The 12,443-nt window shown below is 38.2% G+C and overlaps 1 protein-coding gene across 8 annotated transcripts in view; it reads right to left on the reverse strand.

The window, feature by feature from the left end:
- smash (smallish) overlaps positions 1-12,443 on the reverse strand; it is a 357,582-nt gene that overhangs the window by 37,121 nt on the left and 308,018 nt on the right. Inside the window, exon 1 of one of the 8 annotated variants that reach the window (XM_083119149.1) lies at positions 10,694-10,798. The exons of the other annotated variants lie outside the window; for them this stretch is intronic. The gene's annotated coding sequence lies outside the window, so the exon portion shown is untranslated. Of the gene's footprint in view, positions 1-10,693; positions 10,799-12,443 lie in introns of those variants that run through there. 8 annotated transcript variants of the gene reach the window in all.

A 12,443-nucleotide genomic window follows, 5' to 3' on the forward strand; every position in this document is an offset into this window, starting at 1 on the left:
CATATTAATAACAGTTTTATAAGGTATACTATGGCTATATTGCAGGAAGTTTTCATTTTTCTACATAAATAATATACTTTCTCAGAGGTTTTAAGGTTACAATCTAAGTAAATCTTAGAAAAATACATGAAAAAGATAGGAAAAGCATTAAAGCAGAAAGACTTGTGATGCACTCTTCATTCATAAAACAATGATGTAGAATTAATTTTACTGAAAAGATAAAAGAAGCGCCCTGATGTGTCATGTAAAAATTATAAGTTACACTTCTCTGCATTTTTCCCTTAAAACAACAAAGGTGTGATTTGTAAATCTATTCAAATAAACTAAACATGTGGAATTTAAACTTCCATAAAGCTACTGTTACTGTTTTTCTATCTTCCAACAACAGTACTTTTTCACTTGAAATTTTATTTGAGATGGCGCCAGATTTCCTGGTGTGGGTGGACCACTGAATGGCTGTTCAAGATTTGGGTGGACCACATCTTCAAATCAATATGTATTTTGATGAACACATTCGTATTAGGTGATTCATAGAAGGGTTTATTTATTGCCCAGTAATAGGAAGATTGAATATTTTAGTAAAAACAAATTATGGAAATTTGAATGCTGTATTGAAAATGGGTTAAATTTTAGTTTAAGATCTCCATGATCCAAGGGTTAGAATCTGGATTAGAATCGGGTAAGCTTTCTCATCATATTCATAATTATATTTACACTGTTATTATTATTATTATTATTTACTTTATTTATGTATACCAAATACATTTTCGCAGGTTGCGCCAGTAAGTAGGCTAGTTCGACGGCCCACTCTTGGCGCCGCCCCTGGTTAGTGAATTATTGAGTGACATTTTAATGAGTTGAGTTTTAAGTCTACTTTACGCGCAGATGGGCTAATCGGGACCGGACCTACAGCTTAAAGTAGTATCCGAACCACTGTGTGCCTCAACCGGAACATTTTTATTAAGGACCTTGGGATAAAATCCTTTTTTTAGCCGCCACCTATTATGTTCGCTGAAGATGATTTATTGCTAATAGTAGACGTTCAGGGGGAGCGGACGTTTCCCATCCCATCTTAACCGCATATCGGTGGCACTATACTTAAATGACATTTCTGACCAATTAAATGAAAGTACGGAGTCAAACATGACGATATGATAACATGTGACTATGGTCTTGATTGGAACCAAAAGACAACCAACGATAAAGCAGTTAAATCCTACGTCACGAGAAAAAATCTCAAAGCACACAGGATCTCCCCCTCACTTTATCTTCAGATTTCAACTCACGCCAACGGGCGTGGTAGACAAATTTTTTACGAACTTACTCACGCTATGATGTGACCGGAAGTTGCAAAGGAAACAAAGCCTTCGGGTTCTTTTCGTATAAAAAGAAAATAAAGTTACGAAAAAGTGAGAGGAAATGTGTGTTTTTGCTCACAAGACTGATATAAAATAGCTAAGACAATACGACATATATGTGCAAACCGACGCTATACGTAGCACATAGTTTTCCTATTGCCTTTTGCCTCCCCGATGGCGCAGAGGTAGCGTCATCGCCTTGTAATGAAGGTGTCCCGGGTTCGATACCCGATGGAGGCACACCGTGGTTCGGATCCCACTTTAAACTGTAGGTCCAGTCCCGATTAGCCTTTCTGTGCATAAAGTGGACTTAAAACAACAATCCAATCCTATTGCCTTTTACATTTTCCTCTTTATCCATGCATACCACTCCCTTCTTCCAAGAACATATTCTGGTGGTTTTCTCTACAGCTTTTATTGCACCCTATCCCCTTTGTTTGGTCGGTTTTTTTAAAATGATAAAATCGTTTACCCAAAGTGGCAGAATCGTGAAAATGGGGATGAATGGTGATAAAGATGACGTGGATGAAGGGACAAACACACATGGACGAAACAATACAAGTGACACAGAGGAATACTTCCTTGTAGTGTTTCCTCCCCCATCCGTTATTATTGCATTGTTATAGCAACTTTTATTTAACGACCCTCCCCTCCAAATAAACATGGCTCAATTATTTTTTTTATAGTGGCAATTTACATGTTCTGTCTTTCCGATCACTGTTGAATTTTCATCCACAACAGCTGTTGCTTCTTCCTGTTCTCTCCTTTCCCCTGCAACACTACTTCTCCCCCATTTCTTTCCAAGAACAGGCCCCACCCTCTCCACGAGTTACTCCAAACCTTCGCTCAACAGTTATCCTAACACACTTTTAGCTGCGGGTTTGTTGACGTAGCTACTCCCTTCGGCTTGGTTTCGTCCTCTGTGGTAAAGCAACATGGCATACTCAAAACATGTATTTTGGGGTTAGATATTATCTCTCTTGAGCGGTAGTGGTCCAAGGGTGTTGGTGAAGGTACAACCCTCCCTGGGTCCGTGAAAACTAAGTACAATACAGGTCTGAGAACAAACAACAACAATAGAAAGACCTACCACCCCCATTACCATTATATCCCTTATGGAATATTCACCCACTGAAAAAAACAATTGTTAATTCAGGCATTCTATTATTTGTTTCTTTCTTAAAATTTGCTTTATTTAACATAAACCTAACGTGGCATAATGACTCCTTTGTTGTATAACAAGAAGACAATTACTTTATTGGGATACACTTGAGACGAAACTATGAGTTGGAAGCTCTTCAGACAGGGTGAGCATATTTTTCTATGTACGAGTGAATAAATAATATCACTTTAAAATTGTATCTGCCTGGAGACATATAATCAACCGAGGAATCTAAACTCTATCCCGGGAATCTATGAAGCAAGACCGCACATAATGGTAGAGAAGGGGAGGAAGCGAGTGGGCGGCGCGAAGCAGGGGCTGCTGCAAAGGCTGGTAGCTGCAATCCCATCACTTCTCACGTGTTCATTGGTTGAGCCGTCTCGAGTCACTATGTTACATCGTATCGTTTTATTAATTTCTTAAAAAGAGTTTTAGTTAACAGTGTTTGCTTGTGGTACAACAGAATGATGAAATTGCTTAAAATTTTACATAGGGGCAATTTTATAGTTACAGACATCCTAATATTATGAAATTTCACCTTGCGTATTCTTCATCATACCAGAGATTCCCCGGACAGAGTATATTAATCAGTGTTACGCGTTAACTGTGTCTAACTCATTATACATGATAATAGTAATAATAAACTTCACGGTAACCTCTATGACACCACATTGTGTAGCTTAACGTATTTACTAGGCCTATTAGAATTTTACGTCATTGTAATGCAGCTGGTAAAGCATCGCGGTACTATTTATTTTATGACTGGATCACTGGGGTCACTGTTCCTAGAATTTATCTGCTTTAAAAAACGCATAATTTGAAATTGCCTCTTCTCAAACAATCAGAACTTCTTGAAAAGAAAAAGAGCTTTTAATATCTCTTTTTAGTATTCAGAAGGAGTCCTCTTGTAAAAGAGAAACCTTCCGCCATTTACACCGAAGCACCAAGTTCGTGAGAGCAACTCAAGCGAGTGCTTGCTTCAATTTGACGAGAAAGTTCGGATCATTTTTCGTTGCACTCTGCTATTGGATTCCCTTGACCGGAAGTACGTTTGCTAACATCAACGTCACAACCGTCTTTCCCCTGTACTGACAAATGGATTTTCGCCTTATAAGCACCGTCTCACTTCGCTTTCCCATTTCAAGGTAAACCGGCGCTCGCGTGGATTATCTTTCATCTCACTGACTGATGTGAAATAACAAACTTTGTGCGGTGAAAGGGAAGTGAAAGTGTGGGTTTTCGGTTAGCTTATCTCAAAAAGATATCAATGAGAGGGAAAAAAAAAAAACAATGTCAAGTATTACAACAACCCCGGATGTCTGTTTTGACGCAAATTCATTTTTTTAATTGATCTGTAAACAATTCCCCCTCCTTTATGTTGAAATGTTTAGAGTGAAAATGAGTCCGTAATTTCGTGGAACACGAACATTTCTTTCATCACAAAAAGTTGTATAACAACGTCATCGTTGAGCTACTCCTAATGAACTAGTAGTTCCATTTACTTACCACTTTCGAATTGAACCAACATTTAAATTTATTGAATAATTATTTATTAGGTTGAGTCACCCAGGGAACCAGAGTTCGATTCCTGGAATGCTCACATGTATGTCCCTGTGACTCTGGAGTTCCACCAAACTTTTTATCCTTGGGTCAGTCTACTCCTGGCAATGATCGTAAGTTTTCGATGAGCCTTGTTTCGATGCTACAAGCCATATATATATATATATATATATATATATATATATATTAGGGTGCCAAGGAAATGCATGGTAAAAAATAAATATATATTTTTTGTGAGTCTTACCCCCTAAATTTTTTCCTTTTGACCTAAAAATAAGATAAATGCCTTTTTCTTCAAAATTTTTTAATATTTACAGGTCCCTCAAAAGCATTGAACTTTATAATTATTACCAGAAAAAGTGCTGTAAATGAAATTTGACGAAAAGAGGGAACTGCTTGTGATTTTTTAAATATAGTTCAAAAGTTTCTATATGATACAGTTCAATAATTAAAATATCCAATTTTATGTTTTTAATAAATTATCAAAGTTTCTCTTCTCTGAAATGGCAGCACAGTGCTTTCAAAATGGCTACCGTCCACAATCACGTTTTTGTTTTAGGTTTTATTTCCAATGATTTGATAATTTTAGAAGATAAAGCACCAAGACATTTTAGAAGATAAACATTTTAAAAGATAAAGAGTATGAAGACTTTTTTGAAGATGAGGACATTTTAGAAGATAAAGAGTATAAAGACTTTTTAGAAGATAAGGACATTTTAGAAGGTAAAGACAATAGAAATGAACAAATCTTACACAATTTTTTGTTTTATTTAAACAATATTTGTAAAGGATATTGATAAAGTTACCTTTGTTTTATGTTCGATCATAACTAATTAACTACGCAATATGTATATTTGGATAAGTTACTTTTGAAATGAATTATGAAAGAAAACTAACCCTAAAAAAATATCACTTATTTAGTGAATGAGAGAATATTTAAAATTTTTGAACACGTTTTGAATTTATAATCAGGATCTATATTTTTAACATATTTATACGCTGTTACAAATTATAAATGCAATAATTAGGTGCGTTTTTGCTTTCAGGTAGATAGCTGCCATGACTTCACAAATTGGAAAAGACCGTGGAATTTGGTTGATTGGTGGCACTATAGATTTAATTACAGGATGCAAATTGCCATCAAATAGACAAATTTTAGCAAGATTCTTTCATTCTCACACAAATGAAAAGCAGACCATTCAAGAAAGTGCTAGGAGGACAACGATGGAGCTTCTAGAATTGTGGGAAAAGGCGAGAATACCTACTCGTCAAGAATACAATATCATTGTGAAAATTAAAAATTTATATGGACAATGGCAAACATTACAGAAAAATGCCAGTCGAAAAAGTGATACACAGAAACATAAAGAAGAAGCATTTACAGAAGCTTTGGATGATTTGTTTGATGTTGCCCATGCTGATGCCATGAGTCTCATAAAGATCAAGGAAGACAAAATGTTCTTGGAAGCACAGCGAGAAAAAGGAAGGAGGGGAAGTATGGGGCCGGTTGACATAAAGTTAGCCAGACAGGAAGAACGGCGTCATAAGCAAGAATCTTTACAAGATTTAAGAAAGCGCAAAGAAGAGCAGAGAAAGAAGGAGTTGGTGACAACTGATGTTGAAGTGCTTAGTGGCAGCAGTGAGACTGAAAACGATAGTTCATCAGATGATATGGTACCAGTTTTTAGTGCTTCAGCTGAAGATGTCTCACATTCTAAAAAGCAACGCGTGACTAATTTCTTTACTCCAGAGCTGGGCGCTGCTCTGGATCGTACAAAGGTAAGCGACAGAAATGCTACCTATATTTTGGCTGCTGCTGCAAAATCTCTAGGTCACAATCCTGCTGAACTAACTTTAAATAAAGAATCCTGTAGACAGTTTCGAAGACGAAACAGAGAGAACATTGCTACTCAAATCAAAAAGACTTTCTCACCAGACACACTATTGACTGTTCACTGGGATACCAAGCTATTACCCTCTTTGGAAATTCCTCAGTGTGGGGGTTCTGCTAAATCTGTAGACAGAATTGCAGTGCTTGTCTCTGGATGTGGTTTAATGAAATTGCTAGCTGTCCCATCATTACAAAATGGTACTGGTGAAGCGCAGGCATTCGCAGTGTATAACGCACTAAGAGATTGGAACTTGACTGATTCTGTTTGTAGTATGTCATTCGATACTACTGCAAGTAATACAGGGAGCAAAAGTGGCGCATGTGTATTGCTTGAGCAGAAGATGAATAAAAAATTGTTATCTTTGGCATGCAGACATCATATTCATGAACTTATCATTGCAAGAGTATTTGAAACATTATTTGAGACCGGTGGAGGTCCGCAAATAAAACTGTTTCAGAGATTTTCATCGGTGTGGAACATTATCAATGTAGAGGCCTATGAAAGCAGTATTAGTGATATAGAGCTAACTGTAAAATTGAATCCGATTAAAGATGACATTTTGACTTTTTTGAAAAACCAGTTGCACATACATCAACCCAGAGACGATTACAAAGAATTGTTGAATTTAGCAATTCTTTTCCTAGGCGACCTATCTAGTGCTGCTAATATTAATGCGCCAGGTGCCTACCATCGTGCAAGATGGATGGCAAAACTCATTTATTGTTTTAAGATCTACCTGTTTCGCTCACAATTTCACCTTACAACCCGTGAACTTTCCCAACTTCGGCAGTTTAATCTGTTCGTTGTGTCCATATATTTGAAGGTGTGGTTTACTTGTCCTTGTGCAGCTTCTGCTCCACAACAAGATCTGGAACTGTTGCAAAAATTAGTTGAATACCGGATTACAAATAAAGCTGTAGCTAATGCAGCACTGAAAAGTTTCCTGCATCAACTTTGGTATTTAAGCGAACACCTAGTAGGTTTGGCATTCTTTGATGATAATGTGTCAGTGGAGAACAAAATTCTGATGGTCAGTGCTCTTTCACGAGATGAAAAAAACGAACCTGCTAAGAGAATCAACCTTGACATTGACAATTGTGACATTTCTTCAAAGCGATTATCTGATTTCGTTACTGTGAACACAAGACATATTTTTGTTGCACTTGATATATCGCAGGACTTTCTTCGAGAGCATCCATCCAAGTGGACATCACTTAATAGCTATTTGGTTGCTCAAGTCAGAGTTAAATCACTTAAGGTGGTGAATGACGCTGCAGAGCGTGGAATTTCACTAATTCAGGAATTCAATCCTATACTAACAAATCAGGAGGAACAGAAACAATTTCTACTGCAGGTTGTGGAAAAGCACCGGCGTGAATTTCCCGAACCTAAGAAGTCGAAACTCGTAGAAAGTGTAACTGCAACAAGTTCCATTGAACATTGAGTTGATGGCTACAAAAAGTTTTGTAATTCACTTACTGACTCTTTACAGTACTTTTTGCTTCAGAAATACTACATTTATGGCTATTAATAACTAGTTTTCACACGTTTTTGTCATGTAAATAAATTTCCCTAAAATTAGTTAATGTAATAAATTTCAAATGCTTTGAGGAAGTGGTAAATATAATTTTTATGTCCTAATATTTTTGGTAGATAATTACTATGCCAAAAGGAACATTTTTGAGGGGTAAGACTTTAAAATTTTTAAACTTCGTTTTTCCTTGGCACCCTAATATATATATATATATATATATATATATATATATATATAATATAAAAGACCGTATACAATGGCGCAGCACACACTAACAGTTGCCACTGTTGCTGTAGTACTCTATGACGCAGTATTGTGTCACCAGAGGCAACAAGGGCCTCCCCCATGGCGCAGTGGTAGCGTCATTGCCTTGTAATCAAGGGGTCCCGGGTTCGATACCCGGTGGAGGCACAAGTGGTTCGGATCCCACTTTAAACTGTAGGTCCAGTCCCGATTAGCCTTACTGTGCATAAAGTGGACTTAAAACACCAACTCAAACCAAACTCACCAGAGGCAACGTACCAGAGGTGCTTTCATACATAAGCTGATTATTCCATTGCCCCACACTCCCCTTTAAAGATAGAATTTGTAATTTTAGTCCACAGATATTTATTTATTTAATAGAAGATTCCAAATACAGCGTTGGCCATTTTACATTTGAACGTTTTAGCAACAGAAAATAACAACAAAAATAATAACATAAAATAACAAAAATAATAACATGAACTAAACTTACATGTGGTTAAGAGACGTACATACTTTAGCCAACAGTCTTCTGAAACATGCCAGATTATCAAAAATTCATACTCATATGCAATCTTAACTTGATTGGTTCCATAGACTGTCTTTTAGTGAAATATAGCTTTCAGTACAATGTCCTACAGAAAGAAATACGTGTCAATGACAACACTAACTCTGTGCTGCGCGGTTGCATATGCACCTAAAAAAACGATACCGGGAAAAGAGAATTGCCTTCATGCCCTCTACTTGCTACGAAAGTTGGCCGGTGCTGTATGGCATTATTCTCTTTGGTAAAAAAACGATGTTGCATTCCTTAAAAAAAAACTGTGGCCTACCAGCTGCCAGGTTTACAATCTAGCACTGTCAATATGTCCATACTTGAAGCAAATATATACTTGCATGATGACAAACGTAGTTGAATTGAAAGTTTGAAAACATCATGAAAATGATGTTGCTTGGGGAGGCGATATAAAATCATTCCTGGCAGTGATTAGCACTGCTCTGTACAGTGGGATCCATGAGTATTACCGTCCATGACTAGAAGTTGTCAACAGCTTGCTTTGAGTTTCCTTGTAATTCTTGAAGCTCTTAGTGGGTTAAATAAAGTGCACGAACATGGTGATGGACAATTTGCACGGTAATACTCATGGATTCCACTGTACAACTCCACGATCGTGCATGCCGGTTTCCTTGTCAAAGGGTCAATTCGTACAACGTTCACCAGCGTTCCCGCAAAGCAAATGCCTCAACAGCTACATTGTGTCGTGTCGTTGAACCCCCGAAACGTTTGTGACGGTGCAATGAGGCATTTGGTACGAATGTTCCCACCTAGACGCGGCACGCCCCTTGTAAACACCTCGGGGCCAAGGACGAAATTTGTGGCAAGGAACCTGATACTCATCGAGCAAACTTTTCGATCGCCGAGCAAACTGATCATTGATGAACCAACGGATAACACATGCGCATTTTCTTACACCAACACTTTCGATGTAACGCAAGTGTAAATGTAAATATTATGATCCATTACCACGGTTTCCTGAGAATTTTCACGTAGATAATTACAAATGTATTTTTCAGCGACGCCACGACATAGTTCCTTAGCCATAAACACTGGCGTACGCAGGATTTTTTTTAGCGAGGGGCTGGAATTGTAAAGATGGTGGATAGTACAGTGGGATCCATGAGTATTACCGTGCAAATTGTCCATCACCTTGTTCATGCACTTTATTTGACCCAATAACTGCTTCAAGAATTAAAAGAAAACTCAAAACAAGCTGTTGACAACTTCTTCACCAGCATATATAAAAATCCATTGCTTAAAAACACTAGGATGTAAGAGAGAAATTAATGAAAATAGTCCTGGACAATTTGCACGGTAATACTAATTTATCCCAATGTACATAGTTGTCTTCTATAGGAGGGCAGTATACACAATAAGATATTTCGTATATTTAGAACTTTCTACTCTAAAAAATGACAATCGGGGATCATTTTAGGGTGTTTCTAATTTACCACTCTGGTTTCCACTGCTTTCATTTTAAAATGTTGATTTTCTCAAAATTTCGGAGGGGTCTGTAAATTCCATCAGCCCCCCCCCCCCCCCCTGTGCGTACGCCAGTGGCCATAAACAGACGAATTCCACGATGGTGATATCAATTCTGCGGCATAATACTTTACTGAGCGAAGAAAAAGTTGACCATTGAGCCCTTAGATACTGGACGTCAGTGTTCATCCACAACCCACCAACATCCATTGACACTTTTCACAAAAGCCCAATTTATGATCATTCTGGCTCCAAATTTACACTTACCCCCGCCTAACACGAAATCACATTCCCCCAAATGAAAAATTCTGCATAAACCCTTCTTGACGCACTCGGCGAGCAAATTGATTGCTCAGCTACTTGATTGTCAAATAAACTTCGCTCAGTGACAATTTTTTTCTTCGCTTAGCTAAGTATTAGACCACAGAATATAGCACCACGGTATAAATCGTCTGTCTGTGGTTAAGGCGAGTTGTTGCATTGCCGGAAGAATTTGTTGTTCACGGCATCGACTCCTGAAGAAATCCACGTATTAGGGTGTAATATCTTCAACTTGTTATAAATTCGGTTGTAATGAAAGTCCTGGTTTTTTAAAAAAAATGCACTGTTACCGTTGGTCAACAAGGGAAATGCACGAAATGACAAGTTCGCGGAACGAGCAAAGTCTTGGTCGGCGAGTATGAGAAAAAATTAGCATCACTGGGATCTAATCTAGGACTTTTCGCACCAAAGCAGAAAGCGTTAATCACTTCAACAGGCGGGAATACGGACGAAACTAAACTATCGGGTTCGAGTCTCGGCCTGTACATCAATTTAGATCAGTCCACCTCGTCATTGCAGCTAGTCGAAAATGATAGATACGCGACGCTACGAACAAAAAATGCACGTTAGTTAACAACTTACCTAACGTGATCTGAAATTCCCAACCTTCAAATGTCCTCCACTAACTTTATACACAAAAGGGCTTCCAATGTCGACACAGTACGTCATTGCCGCAATAGTTCCAGCGAACATACTAATACTAACATCCTTGCATTACCATCTCCAGCTCCCCCATCTAATCTCAACAAACAAAGAAGGGACTTGATAAGATAACGTGAACGCTACGTACCGAGGTATCTTAGTGAAAAGCGTGAGAACTCAAAATAGTTTATTGTGTTTCGGTAAACACTGATTGCCACAGTTATAATGTTCCATCGAAGTAAATCTTATTAATTCCACCAAAGGGCATATTGACAGTTTGATAAAAGTTGGCTCCTTTACTGGAACTGAAATCACCAATTGCCGCACATGTACAGGGTGTTCCGAAATTTGTGTAACAAACCCCTGGAGCTTGTGGGAGGGACTTGAACGGGAAAGCGCCGTACGGCAAAAACAACAAAATCAAATCAACTGTTTAAATTTCCCGCTTCTGTTGGTCAAAGAGAGATGCTGGCATGAAGTCCAACCCCAAGAAACAATCGATTTACAGTTTCCTTGTGTGGAAAGGATGTTGCATCCAATGATCATTGCAAGAGCCACCAAGTCGATACAAACACTGTATCTGCAAAGCATGTTCTGGTATATGCGGTCAACAATACCTGGTATGGATTTGAGGGACCACGAAAAGTAGGAACCGGGATATGACTTCCCGATATTTCGGGATCCCGAACAGTCGGAAAATTTTGAATTTATTAAGTGCTTAATTCTCCATATTTTCTGGATTGTACGTGTCGGGGATTTCATTCCAGAAATGCGAAAACAATCATTTCAACGAGAAGTAGTGTGCAGAATTCGGGATTTTCCGCGTCGGGGAAATTTGTGAACATCTCTCTCCCGCTCCGTGATTTTAAAATTTTCCCGTCCTGACCCAAAATTTTCCGTCTCGCACACTCCTACCTAATATACAAAGGAACTCGAAATGCATAAAATCAAGGTAAATGCATTTTCTGTGCATGATAGTGTCTGATCTGTTCACCTGGTGCATTTTTAGTGGAAGAGCAGCTGGAAAAAATACACTTTAATACATTTCTCTGTGCATTTAGATGCGTCAAAAGTTCATCATTGGCAGTTTGGTACTTGAGGTAAAAACATATGCACATTTGTGCCAACTGGCAGATTTTAGAATCTGCTCGAATGCGAGAGTTGTCATGGCAACTGTTTTTTTTTCGCGAGAATGCAGGACCGGCACAAAAATTCTAAATATATAAATGTAGGGTGAGTTTTTGTTTCAAGTCCGCTTTATGCACATATAGGCTAATCGGGACTGGACCTACAGTTTAAAGTTGGATCCGAACTACTATGTGCCTCCACCAGATATCGAATCCGGGATCCCTTGATTACAAGGTGACGACGTTACCACTACGCCATCGGGGAGGCCCCGTATATACAACTGGAAGAAGACACTGTAACAATGTAATAACAATGGTGGTTATATGTACCAGGAGTTGGTAGGAAAGTGCCCAAAAAAAAACATCATAGCATTTTCTATAAGCTCGACTTCTCCACACACGTCAAACTGAAACGAGGAGACTGTGTTTACCTTCCATTATGTTACGTATGGGGAACATGCAAGTATATGCAATTCAACCAGCGCCATTTCAACATCGTGAATAAGATAGCAACTAAGCTGCCCGACACAGCACCAGCAGATAACATATTATATATTATCCCG

Source organism: Lepisma saccharinum, chromosome 3 (genome assembly GCF_977018435.1).
Source record: "Lepisma saccharinum chromosome 3, izLepSacc3.1, whole genome shotgun sequence".
Taxonomy (NCBI): Eukaryota; Metazoa; Arthropoda; class Insecta; order Zygentoma; family Lepismatidae; genus Lepisma; species Lepisma saccharinum.